Source organism: Toxotes jaculatrix, chromosome 23, assembly GCF_017976425.1.
Source record: "Toxotes jaculatrix isolate fToxJac2 chromosome 23, fToxJac2.pri, whole genome shotgun sequence".
In the NCBI taxonomy this organism is placed as follows: domain Eukaryota; kingdom Metazoa; phylum Chordata; class Actinopteri; family Toxotidae; genus Toxotes; species Toxotes jaculatrix.
In genome coordinates this window covers 11,120,419-11,134,532 of record NC_054416.1, presented here as the reverse complement: position 1 = coordinate 11,134,532, position 14,114 = coordinate 11,120,419, and positions in this window count along the sequence as shown.

The window sequence follows — 14,114 nt, the reverse complement described above, 5'->3', positions numbered from 1 at the left end:
CTCCTCCTCATACCCCCACCGGCCCCCCAGAATGCCCCCCCACCCCAAAACCCTAGTGCTCTAACTCTTTCTGCCCACTGCAGAAAGGGACGAAACTCAATGAGTCACCCGCCTCCCTCACCATCTCTCCCCCCTTTCTCCCTCCCCCATCTCTTTATTGAGGCAGCTGCACCCTTTGACCTTTCCGCTTGTGGAATTTGTGTGTGCGCCTGGATGTATGTGTGTGTGTGTGTGGACCAGTGGTGGTGAGGGCCGATGGTAAAGGGGAGTGGAGGGATGGAGGCAGGCAGGGAGGACAGGCGGGGGGAGCTGGTGAATTTAGAAGATGGAGGGAGAAGGGGAGGAGGGGGAGAGGTCGCTTTTTCTCCCTACTACAAAAGCTGTCAGGGGGAACAATAAGCATGGAGAATGGTGTGTGTCCAGGGAGGCACTGAGCCGTGTTAGTGTGCGAACTGAGCAGAGAGAGGACATAAGAAAGAGGGAGAAAGAAAGGATGGAAGAAAAAAAGAGAAAGACAAGTGATGGAGAACGGGGCTAGATGAGAGGAATGTGGAGGCGAAAGGAAGATGATGAGATAGAGAAAAACATACAGGCATAAGAATGAGGGGGAGAGAGAATGACGGGAGAGAAGGAGGGAGACAGAGGAGTGTAAAAGGGTATTTGTTTTGTCTAGCAGCGCTCTTAAATACTGAACTTCCGTTGCCAAAGGAAACAGAACACAAGGCCCAGTATCGAGACGTGTGTGTGTGTGTGTATATGTGTGTGTTTGTGTGTGTGTGGTCAGCATACCAAAGGGGCCCTGCTCCTCACTGTACCAATGACATCAGTATAGTTACGACTTCACATTCACCAAGTCCTCATTAAGTTTATCTCTGTGTGTGTGTGTGTCATTGTGTGTGCGTGCCCTGCGTTCAAACTACACACATTTCAGACTACACAACGTGCAGCTGGCTGCAGACAAAGGTGTTGGTCGCGCTTTGTTTCAAAGATGCGGGTATGAGGTTGCATGAGTGTATGCAAGTGTTTGAACAGTTGCAGGAGCGGAAGAGAGTGGGGGTATTGGTAGTTGAGTGGGGACTTTGAATGTGTGTGTGTGTGTGAGGAGGGGGGATTCAATGATAGGGTGTTTTGCTTTGAAAGCAAACTGGGGTGGGGGGGGGGGGGGGGGGGGGGGGGGGGCAGCAAGCCCTCACCACTGCCACACACACAGTAGAAGTATTGATTTTCTAGCTGGTGTGTGAGGTGTGGTAAGTGGTTGGTAATAGCAGGAGGAGAGTGTTGTGAAGTGGTGTAGGTTAAGAAGTTTGCCTGCTGGGTAGACTTTTTATCTCTGGGATGGGGGCAGCGTTGATGGGATGAGATGGACGAGGGTCAAAAAACACTCTAATGTCTCCAAATGGGGAAAAGAGATGTGAAAAAAAAACCCCACTGAAATAAAGCATTTCCAAAAGCAGTTTATTTTACACATGCGCAAAGTACAAGTATACATGTATGACTTTGAAGCTGGAAAAACATGGAATGTTATTTATGTGCCCACATTTCACATGTATACACAACGGCGAATGCATACATTCCTTTATACATTATGCACCAGCATGCACACATTAAGTACACTTATGTACACACACACACACCTCCACATAGTACTTATGCATACTTAAACGCACATGCAAGTACACTGGCATGTTGGTGAACACACACACTTAAGTATGTACACAGACACACACAGCTGAAGCAGGGGAATATTATGCTGTTGTGCTATCAGACACATTATGCTAAAACATGAACACATTACACAGACACTTAAGTACAAAGTACATAATTACATAGACACACCTGCAAATGTTGCATTTACATATACATTTGAGCACATACTAAACACATGGCAGGAACGTGATCACATGCTCATACATGCCAGATAAATTATGTACACAAAGTGCCCTGAGCAATTGACATACAAGGCACACAGTAGAAATATATCTAGTATGACTGTGCTCTGTCACGTGTCTTGTTGCTTGTCCAGTGCAGTGCTTTGGTTGATAATGTTGCACTGGCAAAAGTTGTGCCAGGTTAAACTTCTTTGCTGTTTTGGTTTTGTTGCTGCTGCTGCTGTTGGTTTTTTCTGCATTGGTTTCCCTGCTGCGTCAACAAAAGTGGCCTCATTCCAGTAAATAAGGGGGCTGCATTTTTTTTTCATGCAGGGCTAATGTTGGTTTGAACACTCCTAATAGTACTTCCTGGGTTGCCGTGTTGAGACCTTGCGATTGACTTTACTAATATGCAAAATGATGATAATAATGGAGGCAACAGGCGTGTGTTTTAATGTGGCTGTTTGTTAAAGTTTGCAGCCACACATCAGTGTTTTCAAAGTGAATCTTAGGAAGTGGAAGATGCCAGCTGAGTTTGTATGGAATTCATTCATTCATTCAACAGAACTGCTGCCAGTGCTAGTTAAAGGCTGGCCATAGTGTCTAAGCACACAGAGGAATAACATCCTTAAGACCTGTGAAATCCTCTGCTGCTTCTGTCCTTGTTTGCCGACATGCTTAATCTATGTTTTTGTTTTTTCCTCTGATGAAACAGGTGGTCTCTGTATAGATCTGACAGCCCCCTCCCCCCACCCCCCCCTCTCCTCCACATACACACTCCTACTCCCTTCAGGTTTTCTCCATAATAGCTAAAGGATGCTTTTCCTCCCCGATGCTTTCATGGCATCCCCGTCTCCCCCATTCTCTCGCTCCCTTCCTCCCTCCCCTTCTCCTCACCCCTCACAATTACACACAACAGCTGCCAGTGTCCTTTGGAAGAAAAATGATGCGTGTCCAAAGCAACTGATTTCTGTCTCTCCTTCTCTTCCTCCTTCACTCATCCTCCTCCTGTCCCCTCACCTCCTCTCTTCTATCGACCAGTTGCTCCCTACCCCAGCACCACTACATCCACCTCTCCCCTTCCCCCTCGCTCTCTTCCTCCTCTCTGTGCAGTTGAAGCGTGTACCACATTACATTCAGGCAGGAAGGCAGAGAACAGTGGTGATGGGAGATTTCCTGTCTGCCAGGCATGCACATGTGAAGGTCCCCGGTTGCCTTTATCATCTTGCCTGACAGATACACTGATAGCACCATGGTGCACGAAAGCACAGACTCTTTCTTTCTCATACACACTCACATGGACAGATAGACATGACTGGGACACTCAGATGACGCTTATTTGAAAGCGGATTCTTCCACCGAATGACCTGGTCACTGTGTTGAGATTTTTTTTTTTCAGACAAATCGAGCCATGAAAGGTTGTGATGTGCTCCTGATTTCGTGTGTCTGTCTGGGTTGTGAAAGAATCAAACACACTCACATTACAATAGCTTTTCAGATACAGTTCTGGAGAGGGGGAACAGTTGTGAAGCAGAATGGCATTGTTGTTATTGTTACATAGAGCAAAACAAGTGTCATGCAAAAGAGAGAGGACACACTCAAATACTCAACAAGAGCGATGGTACCAATAGTAACAAACTTCCAAAGCCTCTTGCGAGGCATGAGGCACAATGGATGGTCTGAAGGATAAATAAGTGAGTGTCTGTGCGTGTGTACTTTTGCTGCATTCACCTGGGTGTTTGGTGTTTAAAGGGTTTGTTAAGGGTCTTGTTTTATTTTGTCCTCTGTGGCGGTGCGATAGAGGGAATTTCATTATGCAAATCTATGTCTCTCTGCTGATGAGCATGCCCTCAGGCTTCTGTCTCGCACACAATGGCACTCACACACACACACACACACACACACAGAAATACTCTATGTCACACACACTCACGCATATACTCTCATCCATGCAGTCTGTGACTCTCTCCCGCACACACTCTCAGACACACACATGCTCAGACACTGATGAAAACATGCGTGACTGTGCCACACAGACACAGTCACGCATATCATGTCTGAGACTGGAGGCACAGCAGGGGAGTATGCGTGTGTGCGTGTGTTTCTGCATGTGTGTGTGTGTGTGAGCTGCTGTGTGGTGAGGCTAAAAGGGGCTGCTTAAGGTTACAAACCATTTCGGGGTTACAAACCATTTCCCCTAATTCCCTTGTACATGGTTGCAACTCTTTATACACACACACATGCACACACACACACACACAAACATATGAAACAACACACTCATAAAAAACATAAAAACAACACACACATTCAAAAACAGAAAGTAGCACAAAAATCTGTGTGCTTCCACACACAAACACCTTACCATACACACACACACATATACATGTGTGTATGCAAAAGGTCAAATTACACACACGCACACATACACGCACAAAAGGAGAGCCCTACCCCATGTGGATGTGACCCAATGACCCTGCTGTCACACACAGTGCCCATCTGCCACAGAGAGGCACAGAGGGAGGGGACGAGGGTGGGGTGAGGGGTGTCTTGAGGGGAGGGGGAGGCTGGATCTTGGGGTTGGTGGCGGGGAGGGGGATAGGGGTGCACCATGGGGGTTGGGCACCAGAGCAACTTAGAACAGAACAGAGCGAAGAAAGAATGTGTCTTCACGGTAAATTTTGAGTTCACTTTTGCACAGATGTGCCGTTTGGTGCCCAAAGAAGTTTCAGTGGTTTTAGATCCCCCTCTATTCTTTCTCTGAGCCCTCCCCCTCCTTACCATCGAAAATACACACTCACAGAGACACACATACCTCAAGAACAACAAAATGTACAAAATGTATTCCTGTTAGCCTGGGGCTGATCTATCCAGAACCTCCTGTCCGCTGTCTCCTTTTAAACTGGAGCCGTCTCAGACTTCCTATGGTAAATAAAGAAAATACTCAAGGAAGGAGGCTGACTACTGTCCTGAATGTAGAACAGATGAGGAACAGAGAGGGAACAAAGACATCAGAGGCTTGGGAGGCCTAACGGAGGAAGGAGGAACTTGCTGTCGCCATGAAAAAACTGCTTATCTACACTTTGGGTCATTCTTTTAACATCTACTGATAGTCTACTGTGTTATATTAGCTTAATTCCTCAGACTTATCAAGTTATTTTAATAATAGTTCATCAGAAACATGGTTTTCTGTCTGAAAACCAAGCTTGTTTTCTTAGTTTTGGACATATGAGTTTCTCCTTGATGTGGAAACTTGTAATATTAATAGAAAATCTGTTCCAGTCAAAGGGAAATTTGGCTTCATGGAAGTTTCATGGAAACTTTTTGGTGTGAGGCATAGCTCCCAAACAGAAACAAAGACGGAGAGGATGGGTCTGTTGTGCAAATCTGGTTATAGTTAGGCAGATATATGATCTGCAGTTACATTGGGCAGTTATTGCTTTTTATTACATATCATATATTGGCATGCACTGCCAATATGATGGCAGTTCCTCTCTGACCACAGCTGCCTGAAAACAGCCTGTAAAACCTGCAATAAAGTTTTATTTTCTGTGCTGGTTATGTTTCATTATTTTATTGTTCAGTTATATTTTTTTGGGAATTAATTTTTCATTTAAATGTCAGCTATAACTACACAAAATATTGGACAATGACATCTTTAGTATCAAAATATCTGGACTGGCCTTCGATTGTGCAGAATCAGGTTTAAAGATGATGGAAAGTGTGATATGGACTGATAATGGAGGAGGAAGAAAGGCAGAAGGAGGTGAAAAGTGGGAAGAAGGCACCCAGGCTTCCTCCCCGGAAGAGAGAAGGGGGAGGGATGGCAGGCTGTGGAGCAGGAGAGCAGGGGGTGCGAAGGATATCCAGAGGGGACCAACTGTAGTGGTGTCAGACGGGGGTGCTGCCAGAGCACATCCTGCCAACACACACCAGGAGCCAGACACACATGCACACACACACACACACCCTTAGGGCCAGGCCTAAGGGTGTGCGTGCATGTGTGTGCCAACCCGGCCAACTGTACCCCACCACCACCACCCATCCACCCGCACACCCCACAACCCCTGAAGACCCAATCTGGAACCAGTCTACAACGACAACTCTGGTGCCAGGCTCGCCCTGCTGCCGGCCCTGCTCGTGTTTATTTCACTGAGTTAGAGATGTGGGTTGACTGTGCTCTCGACACAAAGACTGATCACACATCACAGTGCTCAGAGGTTGAAATGCATTTTGAGGCTGTGAATTGTTTGAGAACATTTGTATTTTTCTGAAACGCTGGAGCAAAATCAATCTGGATGTTATATAATCCTGGGAGCAGTAAGTTGTGAAGAGATTGTTTTACATAGGCGAGCATTAGCCATGGAGAACCTTTGTGTACATACCCGCAATTTATTTACTTTGAAGGGTGAAGTGGTGGTTCAGCTGACACATGTAGTATCATTTACCACTGATGTTGTGGATTTAAATTCTGCTCACAACCTTTGTTCCATGTCATCTCCTCTCTTATTTTTTTCTCTGTTTGTATCAAATGCATGCTATCTAATGAGAAGTGCCTCAAATCATTGTTAGAAATCCCATAATGCATCTTTAAACCTCTTCTCAGCTCAACCCCCCCGCCTCCGAGCGACACTAACCCCCTAACCCTCTTAATTCCCTAATCATGTTTATGCAAATTCCATTTGTATGTACTGTGTGTACATAATGGATGCTGCTATCACCTATGGGACAGACCTTCCTTGTATTTAATGCAGGTTTCTCTATTACAGGGAAGCTGATAAAGATTATATATGGAGTCTGCAGATGGGAGAAATGTGTTTTTTTTTTTTAAATATATTTCAGATGAGCTAGGCTGATTATGTAAAACCTGCACTGTAACCTGGTGTAAAATCATTCTCAAAGATAGTTCAGCAAAGAAAATCATACTTCAAATAATGTGGGTGGACTTATAACTGTGATCACTGTTCTCACTCAGTTGAATTGCTTTTGCTTGTTAGTCCTGATAAAACAAATGGATTACAATTTAATTTAAATCTTAAAATATGTGCGTACTCATTTGCTTTGACAGATGTTTTTGTATGTTAGAATTACATTAAGGCAAACTGGATGTTGTTAACCTCCCTTAATGACTTGTCTTATACTAGTCTGCAGGCCTATCTATCCTACCCTTGGTGATTAAATACACAAGGTAAAATGTACTGGGTAACAGTGAACTATACAGAAGTTCATAATGATGTTGAAAATAATGTTCTTCAGCAAGCTTGAGATGTATACATTGAGATGTCTTAACAGCAAGACAAACAAAGCCGTAATCGCTTTGACGCTAAAGCTAACATCGGAGCAGGCATCCTACAATTTGCTAAACAAACTCCATCCATTTTGCCTGTAAACGATTTCCTATTATAAACACATGTTGGAGATGAATCACTCTTTAGTTCAACTCTCAGAGAGGACATTTTAGACAAGTTCCCCCTCCTGTTTTCCATTTGGCTGTTTAATTGTCTCAGCGCTGTCAACAGACTATCAAGGTAATTAGCCATGACTGCACAACAACACAATCAGACAGACAGGAATGAACTGCAGCCTCTGAACATGATACTTAGAGAGGGAATGGGTGGGAACGACTTAATGTGGGCGCACGTATGCACACACACGGGTATGCACACATCCGGGCACACATGTACACCCACAGACACACACACACACTGACAGACTCTCATGCACAGTCATTACCGTACCCTGAGTACATAGTTCCATGCCACACATTATATTTCCTCTGCCAACCATAACCCTCCACCCACCTCCTCCTTAATCCTTCTACCTCTTACAACTCTCTCTCCCTGCCTCTCTCACACACACACAGTTACAAAACCAAAACCTCATTTCCTCTCTGCCTCGAGCTATAGGAGCAGTGTTAATTGCAAGAAGGTGGGGAGTGAGCAAGGGTGTGCTTTTGTGTGTATGTGTGTGTCAGTCTGCAAGAACATGAGCTTTATAGGTGTGTGTGAACCGTTGCAACCGTATATGTGTGCATTTCTATATGTGTGAGCGTGTGCTGATTTCTTTTAAGTGTGTAGGCAGTCTCTCCTATGCCAGTCTGGGCATAGCTCCAGGGTTTCCTGCGCCACCTGGGCATCTGTGAGTCCTAGTGCCTGTCACTGGGTACCGTCCCAGCTGGAGTGTGTGTTTCTACGTGTGTATGAGTTTGTGTTTGTGTGCATCAGCTGAGGAAGGGTTGCCGATGATGAGCCTTTAGTGCCAGCAGCAAACACCATTGTCTTATTCTCTTTGAGCCATTGGGGCCTGTAAGCAGACACACACACACTCAGAGTGTACATCTGGTTCCCACCTCTCCCTTCTCTTCCCTTTTAAAAACATTACCAATATAACAGACACAAGGAATTAAGAAGGGGGGGGGTTCGATTAAACAACCCCCATTAAGTAGCCAATGAAGCTCTCTGTGCTCGCTTGCTTAGACTATACATACACCATTAGTTGTTCAGGCCATGGCGGACTTAAAAGTACCCTGACTCAAAAGGTCATCTACCTCCATTGAGCAGAGCTAATATTAGATTAGCTCTATAGCACTATGTGAGTAAAAAAGAAAGGGCATTGTGGGTAGATTGTGAGGTAGAGATTATATTGACTGTGGGGTGGCCACTGTCTTTGTTCTCTTCAAACAAAAATGAATTTACAGCTATGATTTATTTTTGAAGCAACATTTTGGTATGAAAAAAGTAACAATAAACAGAGAGAAGTGGTAAACACGCTCAAACTCAGAGTAACAACTCTCATATTTTATAGAAGAAAGTAATGACACATTTGGAGGCTGATATACAGAATTATCTATATGTCTAATATATATAATTTATAATACACATCAATAATAAATAGGCATCAGGCAGTCATTGGTATAAACTGCATGTTTTTGCCTCATGAAGAGCAAACAAATGTTGTTGATTATCTGTCTTTTTATTTACCTCTGCATTACTGGGAATAGGTATAAAAAATTAATGGCTGACAGAGGTAATTAGTAGTAAAGTATACATTTAAAATAAGTGATGGTAACAAAGTTAAGAGAGCTAATACATTATAGAGTGCTAATATTGCTGTCAGTGGGCATGAGAATGAGTTACAGAGACAAAATTAATAACAACAACAACAAGGAGGACAGAAGAGAAATAAAAGTGTAATAAATGACCGTCCTTGTTCGTCTCCGCTGGTGAAATTGCCCTCAGAATGATGCATTTTCTCTAGGTGATTATGGGAAAGTGTGCCAAAGCTTTGGTGGCGAAAACAATTTTAAGAGCATTGAGGTAGGGTCAACAGATCGCTGTGTACAGAAACACTTCAGGGTTGAAACAATACACCCAGCCCCGGTACAATAATGCTTCTGGCCTCAGGCACCACACACACATTCACACACACATGCATACACTCCGATGTTCCCTGCCCACTGTTGCCCCAAGGTTGAAACTCTAAACCTAATCACTCAGTATTCAGTGGAGGCAACACTCCTCCACTCTGCCAACCTAATCTCTCCACTCATTTCTTTCCTGTGTGTGTGGGTGTTTTTGTGTGCATGTTTGCATATAAGCAGATGCCCTTTACTTTCACATATACAGTAGAGGAGGATGCGTGTGTGTGCTCGGATATATTTTTTAATTATTATTTTCTTTCTCCCACTCTTAGATTGATATCAGTGGTATGATGTAAAGCATCAAAGTAAACTGCTGGAGAGTGTGTTTAAATACTGCATGTGCTTTCCTATGGGTAAAACTTGCAGTGTATGTGTCTACACATGGCCTCGGGCTCTGTGTGTCTGCATGTGTGCTTGGCTGTGTTAAGCACAGGCTAACTTGGGAGACAGCAATCACATAATGTTAATAATAATAATAATAATAATGATCAGATTATCAAAATAAAAGCACAGATTTGAACATGGTAAAACTCACAGTTGGAACTGTCTTTAACCTTCACCAGAATAAACTATATAATATGTACAAAGAAAACTAAATATATCAGGGATATAAAAATAGATTTTTGAATATAAAAAAAAAGAATGTGCACATATTACGGTTAATGAAAAATGAAATGAAAAAGTTTTCCTTGCTTTCTTGTGCTTAACGGATTTAATTGCCGCCATATTCATATAGTTCTTGATAAAAGTGTGACATTTTCTCTTTATTACAACGGGCTGGATAAATCAAACTCACCTGTCTGCAAAAAAAAAAAAACAACAAAAAAACAAAAAACAAAACCCAAAGCCCTGAATCCTGTGTCTGGTTGTTCAATCTCCTGATTAAACGATGAACGCTCGCTGTTGTGTTTTTTTTTTTTTTTATTTGTTTAGTCTTACGTCTGTCATAAGTACTCTTCGCTGATTGGTTGGGGCTAGCCAATCAGAAGCTAAACGTCATTAACGTGGCCCATTGTTTGACGCAGGTGAGACCATGGAGGACAACGGGGAAAGCGAAGGAACGAAAAAACGAAAACAAAACGATTAAATAGAGGATAAAACAACGGATACGCGTGAAAAATAAATAAATATAGTAAATATAGTTTTTTTCGTCTGTCTTCAGCGTTTGTCACGGTGGGAGAGGATGTGGCTAAATAGCAGACTGAGGACTGACGGTGACCAACTTCGGAAAGTGTATTTTAACTTGGCTGCTGTAAATATCTCGACCACACCTCGTGTAACAGGTGAGTAGATTATTTTAAAGACATTACTTGCACTGTTGCTGCATTTCTGGGCCACATTACTGCCGTGTTCAGTGATGCTGTGTGCTACTCTGCATTTCTGGATAATTGTGTGTCTTTTGTGTTTTGAGGAGTTTTCCATTTGCCCCATTGGAGTCCCTGTGTTGTTACTTGTGCCATATCTCCATGTTTCTCTCTTTCACCTTCTCTCCCGCTGGATGTTTGGAAGATAAGACACAGTATAGAGTGTGCAGGGTTACTGAGGGTTTACTTAATCATGAGCCTTCTCGTGTTGTGCTGTGGAGCATTATGAATTTAAATTTATTTAAGCTTACATTTTGATGCCTTTTCCTGTGCATAAGCTCAGATCCCATAGTGTCCATCCATAATGTCTCACTTTGCTGTCTCTCTGTGCTTAGTGTCCACTTGCTGTTTTGCACTGTAGTAGCTGTACAGATAGGGCCTCAGAAGTTTAGACATGACATGGACTTTCTGTGATCCTGTTGCCATGGCATTTCTCTTATGGAGCAGCTGAAGTGGTGTAGGTATGGTTTGAATAATCACTCAAACCCAAGGGGCCCCAGCCATCCCAAGACCCCTCCCCATTGTGGATCTGTTCATTGTGTACAGTATGTTCACTTTAGCCTTGGGAGGACAGTTCAAAATTGCTTTTTGTAGCTACATGGTGTACAATGTACACACACTGCAAATGCATCTGTCCTCCAGCTTTATATGTTCACATGTCTTCTTGTTTGCCTGGCAGCGTGTCCTTAGGTATATACTTGTCTATGCAGCGCATCAAGTCATGACTAGACTAAAGGTTTCTTTAAGCAGGGAGTGCGTGGAACTCTAAACCCCTTTACAGAAACTGGATCAGTGGCATCCAAAGCATGATCAGACAGACCAAAAGTGACCGCACCCTCTGAAGATCAAAGCATCAAGCTCGGTTCCCTGAGAGATAGAAAAGCAACTTCATCACAGATGCAGAATTTTCTAAATAAAGAATGCAAGACTCCAATGAGCAAAAGTACTGTCAAAAGAAGGCTGTCTTGTAGATGTCTCAGAGGACAAGAAGCAGTTTCTAAACAACTTCTCAGGAGGGGAAACAAGGCCAAACGCTTGGGGTGGGCTAAGAAATACCAGCATTTTGCAGTGGATGACTAAAAAAAAAAGTTCTATTTACTGACTAATACAACCTCAAGATTTATGGCAATAACAGGAGGGTGTATGTAAGGAGATGAGCAGGATAGAGGATGATACAGCAGTGTATCAAACAAACACTGAAATGTGGAGGTGGGAATATTAAAGTCTGGGGGTGTTTTGCCTTCTCTGGAGCTGGACACCTGCACTGAATTGACTAACCAAGGCCTAACCACAGACATGTTCCACTCCACTCCATTCATTCCAGTACTACCCACACACACACACACACACACACACACACACATATATATATATATATATATAATAATGTGTATAGTAATATAAATGTGTGTGTGGGGGGGGGGGGGGGGGGTAATAGGTTTGGGGAGACGGCAGGGGTCCCATGAGGCTGATTAGTGGACCCTACCAAATGTCATTAGAGTGTAATGAAAAAGCAGCAATGGTACTAATGCATATTAAAGTGAATGGGCTGTTACGTTACCACAGCGTCCAGACTGCGCCTGTTGGCACATCAGCACATCATTGGTGTGTATGCATGTGTGTGTATGTGTGTGTGTGTTGCGGCACTACATCAAATATCTGAGGAAAAGATGACGGAAACAGAGTGAGCTCTGAGTTGAACCTTTCCGTGCTTGCAGTTGTGTGAGAGATCTCATACGGGTGCATATGCAATTGTACGTGTTTCATGGACATTTTTTTTTTTAGGCATGTCGTGCATACACTGACCAGTGCGTATGTGTCTCCTGTATTTGTGCATGCATGTGTGCAAATATTGTGCTAGTCTATCATGGTAGTAGATGTTCTTGAGTGTACTTTGTGTATGCTTGCATCTAGAAGTTCTTGTATATCCAGTTATTCTTGCTTCTGTTTGCACCTATATATATATATATATATATGTGTGTGTGTGTGTGTGTGTGTGTGTGTGTGTGTGTGTGTGTGTGTGTACCCTTGGCTATGTGACTCCATCTATATTTTTCAAGAGTAATATCAGTGGCAGGGCCAAAGGAAGCGCCTTCATTCAGTGGTTGATACAGTAATCACAGTGAGGGAGAAGTAATAACTGTCTGCTGTGCTGCCATTTAACTACTGTGGCCTTGACTTCGCTATTGACTGCATTTGAGGTGTCGCATTCGGCTTTGTTACGCACTTGTGTGTGGTGTGTATGTGTGTGTGTGTGTGTGTGTTATGGCTTCATGAGCAGTGCTGTGGAGTGCAGTGACTGGTTGCTTATTGTGCCAGCTGTTAAATGTAGGAAGTGTATAAAGAACACCCTTCGCTCTGAAACATTAAACAGCTGTCTGTCTTCTTTTTCCTCAACAGGGACCACAGTGAAGGGCGAATGAGGATGTGTGTGTAATCCATTCCCCTTCTCCCTCTCTCTCTCTCTCTCTCTCACCCCCTCTGTGTCTGTCACAGCATCATCTCTCATTCATTCCCTCCAGAACGATTGAATATTTACTCTAATTTAATGTTACTGTCCAAAATTTATCGGGCAACAGAGACGCACATATACACAAACGCACACATTCAGACACACACACACAGACGGAGCCTAGTCTACCCATTTAATTAAGCACTCTATGAATAATTCAGTTTGAGCCTCTGGGCTGAAGATAATTATAACGATCAGGATAATAATGTTTATTTTGCTTTTTATTGTATTAAGACATCAATATCTCTGCAGTGCAGTGTGGACAGTTTGCAGCTACACTTCTGATGCCTGAAGCACTACCTCTAATATCCGAGCAGCAGAGTGTCTTTCTGTGTGCATGTGTAAACTTCTATGTGTGTGTGTGTTTGTCGCAGAGAGTTGGTGCTTGAATAAGTGTGTGAGAGGAAAATTATAAAGTCATTAGAATTAGCCATCCTCACAATGCCATGGATCAAACTAAGGACTGATATCAATAATCCCAAAGGTCGCTGGTACACTGCGATTTTCCAACTGTGACCTTGAAAACTGTGACTGTCCTCGTTGCTAGTAGAAATATCGGAACCCATAATCCTGAGTTTAGCAGATCAATAATATATAATGTGATTACAGTTGGGCTCACAGTGCACAGCAGCTGTTCTTCACCCTATGTGGCTTCTATCAAGTTCTGATTAGTCAATGATTGTCTATTCTTTGCCGGGCATATGGAATCAGCAGTCTATTCGCTGTCACTGTATAGTCATTGATTAACCCTGGCAACAGATGTGGGAACAGTGATTGTGCTGTATTGTTGGTCTGCACCCTGGCATATTGCAACACACTGGGTAGTCTTTTGCAAATGGCTGCAATTTGCTATTCTTCCTGAAGATTATTGTAAATCTTTTCGTCTTTATTCTGCAGCCGAGAGGCTGGAAGAAATGGAATGACACAGTACTGAGTCATGAGCTCTATCT